Source organism: Eutrigla gurnardus (assembly GCF_963514095.1).
Source record: "Eutrigla gurnardus genome assembly, chromosome: 7".
NCBI lineage: Eukaryota > Metazoa > Chordata > Actinopteri > Perciformes > Triglidae > Eutrigla > Eutrigla gurnardus.
The window spans coordinates 12,767,401-12,773,263 of NC_139921.1; positions in this window are offsets into that span (position 1 = coordinate 12,767,401).

Sequence of the window (5,863 nt, forward strand, 5' to 3'; positions counted from 1 at the left end):
CTAGGTCAGTGTGCCATCATCTCAGGGCACACTCTGACTAGGGCCATTTGATCCATACCTAAAAAAAAAAAAAAAGTCTAAAACACAACTCCGCCCGCACCGGTTCATCTTTCCCAGAATGAGGGAATAAATTACTTCCATAAATTGCTTCTTTATAAAAGAAAAATAGATATGTATATAACTGTACACCTAATCCATACAGCATAAAGACAGGCAGCACAGGAAGAAGGGAAATTATCTCCAGAAATAAGGTTGATTCTGGCTCTAGCACCCATATCCCTCCAACGCATGCGTCGCTCTTCTTTTTCTTTTTTTGCTGAGCCTAACTCAAGCTGTGTGCCTTATTAAAAATGTGTATATAACGGTATATTAGCACTTCTAAATTACCTGTCAATACGAAACATGTAGAGAGCCGTGATCACCACCAACAAATGTCTATCAAAAATCCCAAAACCCCAGATGCCCTGTGACAGACAGAAATCAATTATCCCTGGTGTATTCAGTTTAATGATCCGGAAGTGGAAGCACAGAGAGCGCGACACACTCTGGACCAATAAAATATAATAGGCTATAATTCATGACGGCTTTGCTTGGCTGCATTTTAGAAAAGGGCCTAAGTGATATCAGGCCAACAGACATATCCCCTGCTCTCTAGAAATAGAAAAAAAATAGCTGGCAGCGTAAGTTTCATGTGTAGAGACATATACAACAACAAGCACATGCAAATGCATTCACACCACACCACCTCCACACACACTCACAACCCCGTCCATACGGAAACGTTTTTTGTGTGTAAACGCACAAGTCTTGTACGTTTCAGCCAGCTGTCCACATGGATCTGGCATTTTGGGGCCTGAAAACGGACTTTTTTTAAACAAGGTCCCAGGATGAAAAAGAAAAAAAATGCTGCCTCTCCGTTTCGTGTTAGTTTTCGTGTAGACGGCAAAAATGCATGCGCTGACGTCATCGCCCCGCCCCTCGACCCTCTAGCCTGACTTCTTCCCCCACGACGTCTCGTAACAACAACAACAACGCCGGCCTACGTGCTTGTGAACATGCTGCAGCAGATATTCTGCTCGTCTGTACAACGGCGTATTATGGTCACTGTATGAAAAAAACGGAGCCGAGAGAGGGGGGCGATATTCCGGGGAAAAAAGTCACAGATATGCTACTTTTTACGATGCTAACAAACAACCGCTAGCTAACTTCCCATGAATGTCGCATTTATTTTTCTAATTAATCCATCACAACGTGTGCCAACGCCTCGTTAAGGTCCTTAGGGTGACAACTGTTGATGGTTATTGTTGGTTTTATTTATACGGGCCAAATTGTCATCTTATGGGTGTTTATTGATCGGGTGGTCGGGTGGATAGTAGCCGTAGCTTTCACTTGTTGCCATAGCAACGGCAAACATCCGGTCAGGCTCCGTCTCTTCTTCTGCGTTTTTGGTGTATTTTTGTAGCAGAAACAGCGCCATATAAGGGCCTGGAATATGTGCTACAGCGCTGAGTTGTTTTCAGTGGATTCGTGTGGATGTGGATTTTCTTGAAAGGACGCCAAGTCAAAACGGAGAAAAAAAGTTTGTTTTGGTACGTGTGGATGGCCTCTCACACTAGCCCCAGTTGCCCCATACTGTGTTGAAGATTGTCCCCCCTCCCCAGTCCCCTACTGGCCTGCACTCACATTGCTCCAGGCCCAACCGGGCCTGAGTACATTTACGTCTATATGTCAATCACGCCGTAATTCGACTATTAATTAATTTTCAAAGGACGTCACCCTATGTCCCGCTCCAATTTTGATCCAGTACAGCTCACAGTCATGCCCAAGCCCAACCTAGAATCCATCGGTGTCTTACAGTTGAGTTGAGCACTGAGCGATAATGAGCGGAATGGCCTATCGATTTTACGCCATGTCCACGTTGCGTACCCGTGCTTGTGCATGAGCAACTGTACAGTGCCAAAGCCCACCCCTTTCAACCATGCCATCACACTAGTCAAACAAATTTGACTTTGGGGGTCGAAAGTGCTTTGGCACGGTATGGATTGCCAAGTGTGAGTGCACCCTCAGATTCATTAGCTCAGTTTGGTTTCTCTGCTAGCTGGGGATTTATTTTTGGACAATCTTTAATCTTTATCATTCTCTCTGAGATCCCGTCAGTTTTCCTCTCCCCTGGCTTCTCAAACCCTCCTGCACCTCCTCCTCTACAATCTTCATTGTAATGCAGATTTAAGGATTGAGTGGGGGATGGGAGCAGGGGGGATGGGAAGAGGAGAGGTTTGTGGAGAGACACTGTGGCTGGTGTTAAGTATGATCTGGCGGCCCTGTTGTGCCTCAGCGGGCAGTCTGGCGTGGGCTGGGGGAGGGGAGCCCAAGAGAGAGAAAGAGAGAGCTTTGAGGGTTATCCGACAAACTATACATGACTCAGATATCAACAGCTCAACCTCTTGGAAATAAAATATGGCAGACTTGTATCGACTCATTTCTTCAATCAACATAATCTCATCCAGAAGTGGAACAGAGACGAATAGGATGTTTGATGCCGTTTTGTTCTGTCTAGACATAATGAGCTTAAGTCACCGAGGTTGTGTTGCTGTTCCCTCTGTCATACACTAATACCACGTTGAACTATGTGGAAAAACAAACAGTGATCATGATTTGCAAATGGCAATGCATTGATTTGTGTGGAGGCAGTAAAGCCATTACTGAAACGTCACTAATTTGCCCACACAGAATTTTCAGCTGTTGTGCTCTCAGAGGTGTTGTGGATTTTCTGCAAATGTGTCAGGGTGTGTACCAGTGTGAGTGTGTGCATTTGGGGTCTGTCTCCATCTTATGTCTGCAGCCTGAGCTTGTCCCTGCTGTCAGTGAAGTAATTTACTTAACGAGTGCCTGCCCTCCTGAAAATGTACCCCACCCCTCCTAGCAAACAAACAAACACACACACACAAACACACACACACACACAGAATGAAGGGCAGAGATGGTAGAGAGCAGTCTAGAGTCCACACAGCCATGTGTTTGTGTTTAAATGAGCCATGGGATGGATTAATTGACTCTGCACCTCTTTGCTGAAAAAAAAGGCTGTTGTTGACTCCTCATTCCCCATTTGATTACACTGAATTGCACTCAAAAGGCATGAGAACAATACACAGTTACATGCCTGTTTCAATTAGGATTTAGACATTTATTATCATTATAACTATTTGATTGATTGTTGTTGTGATTTCCTGGCCCTCCTTCACAGGGATCGGAGTGCAGGTTAATTTACAGAGGCGCAGAGTCAAAAAAGGCACATAAGAGTAGTGACTGTTTGCCAAATTATCTTCCAGTTGAGGGATGGCATCCCCACTCAATTCAACTACAGTTTAGTGTAGTTCACTCAGTTTTGGCGTGATTCATTATTCCGTTGTCATTTTGCTCTAGTTTTCCAGTGTCTCCATCTGCCATTGCAGCTGTGTTGTCATGGAGCATCACTGCAGTTTGTTGCGCATATTTGTGTCTGACCTATTTATAACACACCCCTTCAATCTCTTGCCCCCAATTCCCTCTCTCATCCTCAATTATCAAAACACGTTTATGTAAAATAACAGCACCTTTTGAACAAGCACCTCCTCACTGTGGAATGAACATCTTTGTGAGTTATTCAATAATTCAGCAGATGGGGTGAAAAGTCTGGGTTATTTAAACTTCACTCCTGAGAGGTATTCTTAGCTCAAAAGTGGCATAACAGAGACTGGGGTCTCATGTGTTTATTTGAAATGTTGATCGTCACCCTGAAACTGAAGCTAGAGCATTTTCATCTTCCATCATACATTTACATTTACATTTACTGCATTTAGCAGACACTATTTATCCAAAGCGACTTACAATAAGTACATTTGTTAGAAGAAAGTGCAGGAGGCTATCGCTATCAGTACCTACAGTATTATGTGACGTATGTCTGAGTAAAATGCACACATCTACATCTTTAGCTAATTGAGATTAGACAAACACATTGTAATGTATTACAGGGTGAGACAAATAACTGCATTCTTATTTAAGACCAATATATTTGGCACATAGCGAGAGATGGATGCAAAATTAACACAGGGACACAAGATCAGCAAATGTACTTTTTTTCTCTGTAGGTGGGTTTCTGTGGGTTTGGACTATCACGTGAAAACATCAGATGTATGTTATAAAGGAGTATCCAGCCTGAAGATTAACATCTATAAGGCTACAAAATCCTGCACAGCCTGCTATCTATCTATCTATCTATCTATCTATCTATCTATCTATCTATCTATCTATCTATCTATCTATCTATCTATCTATCTATCTATCTATCTATCTATCTATCTATCTACCCAACATGTTTTCAGTGCAGCACTGACCTCATCTCCACTGGTTTGCTGAGACAGCTAGCATTTATCTACCTTGACCTACCTGCCCAGTGGAGTCTGCATTAGGCCCCAGCTAGCCTAGGTCTGGTTAGCCTATAACACTCTGGCTACAGCCCAAGTGACTGATTAGGGATTGATTGGTTGGGATGGGGGATAGGGAGGGAGGTGGCGTGAGGTAAGGAGGTGGGTACTGCGGGCAGTTATTTATGTTTTGTGTCTCATCAGGAAAAGGGTGCTTGCTGAGATTTACTGTTACTGCCCGTATTATTCTCTTGAACATTCACTCCCTGTCAAAGCATGAGATACTGTCCTGACAGAGAGAAACATTAAACACCAAACAGGGTGTACTGACAGGTACAATATTACCGTTTTTCTCAGTCGCTTTGGTGCTTTTCTCACATCACTATTAACATTTGCACAGCAGTTAGTGCATTTCTCACAACAATTAGTGCAAACTGCAAAACCTAGTGGATAACCTGCAAAAGCACGTCACTTGCTCAAAATGGATAGTCCATTCCTCAAAAGCAAGTATTCATGTCAATGAAACTGCCAGTGTCATCAAAATGAGAAGTCTTGACACCATCGTTTATGAACAAGATAGTCAAATGGATTTGTCATGTTTTCATTATTTATTCTCTGTTTTCCAATGCAAAAAAAGGTCAGAACTCAGTGACACTACCTGAAAATGCTCAAGACAGCAGTATACATTACTGGTACAGCCATTTGAAAACTACAGTAAAGTTACACATTGCTGTAGATAGGGGAGTAAGGGAGTACAAGACACTGAATACGTACGTTTCACATTTTTACTGTATATGCTCTTTGCAATTCTACAGCATTGGGTAAAAGAAAAATACACTACAGTCACTTATTTAGAACAAACATAAGAAACACCCTTTTGGTAGAGCTTCAATTCACAGTGGCTCTTCCAACATTTGGTTGCACCCTCCGACCAGCCTCAGCCATCGTGAGGCCTTGATTGACAGGATGGTCCACAACCGTAGCCCTAATTTCATTAGGAATCTGCCTATGTATTTGGCCTCTTCTCCCTCTTCCACTGTTTTGTAGAAATGGTCCACACTATGTCCTGCTCGGTTCATATTCGCTTGCCAAGTGAGGGTTCATGGGATTGATCCCTGAGTGACTGTGAACAAGTAGCATTGTTCAATTTAGGAGACATTTACAGGAAAAAAGGATAAATAAAGGTATATCATTTGCTTGACAGAATTTGATAACTAGTTCAACAATTTTATATGTAATGACTCAAGCAATGAAATGAAGACTATTAGTTTTATTGGGAACGACTATTCAGCATCCATAAGTATAGTTCATTTTGACTGACATGACATAAGCAAATGATAATGTTATAAAACAGCAGAAAATTGTATGAAAGCAACTGATACATGTCCAAAAGCATTTGCAATTTGTTCAGAGGAAGGAGAAATTGCTACTATGATGTGCACAAATGACTAAATATATGA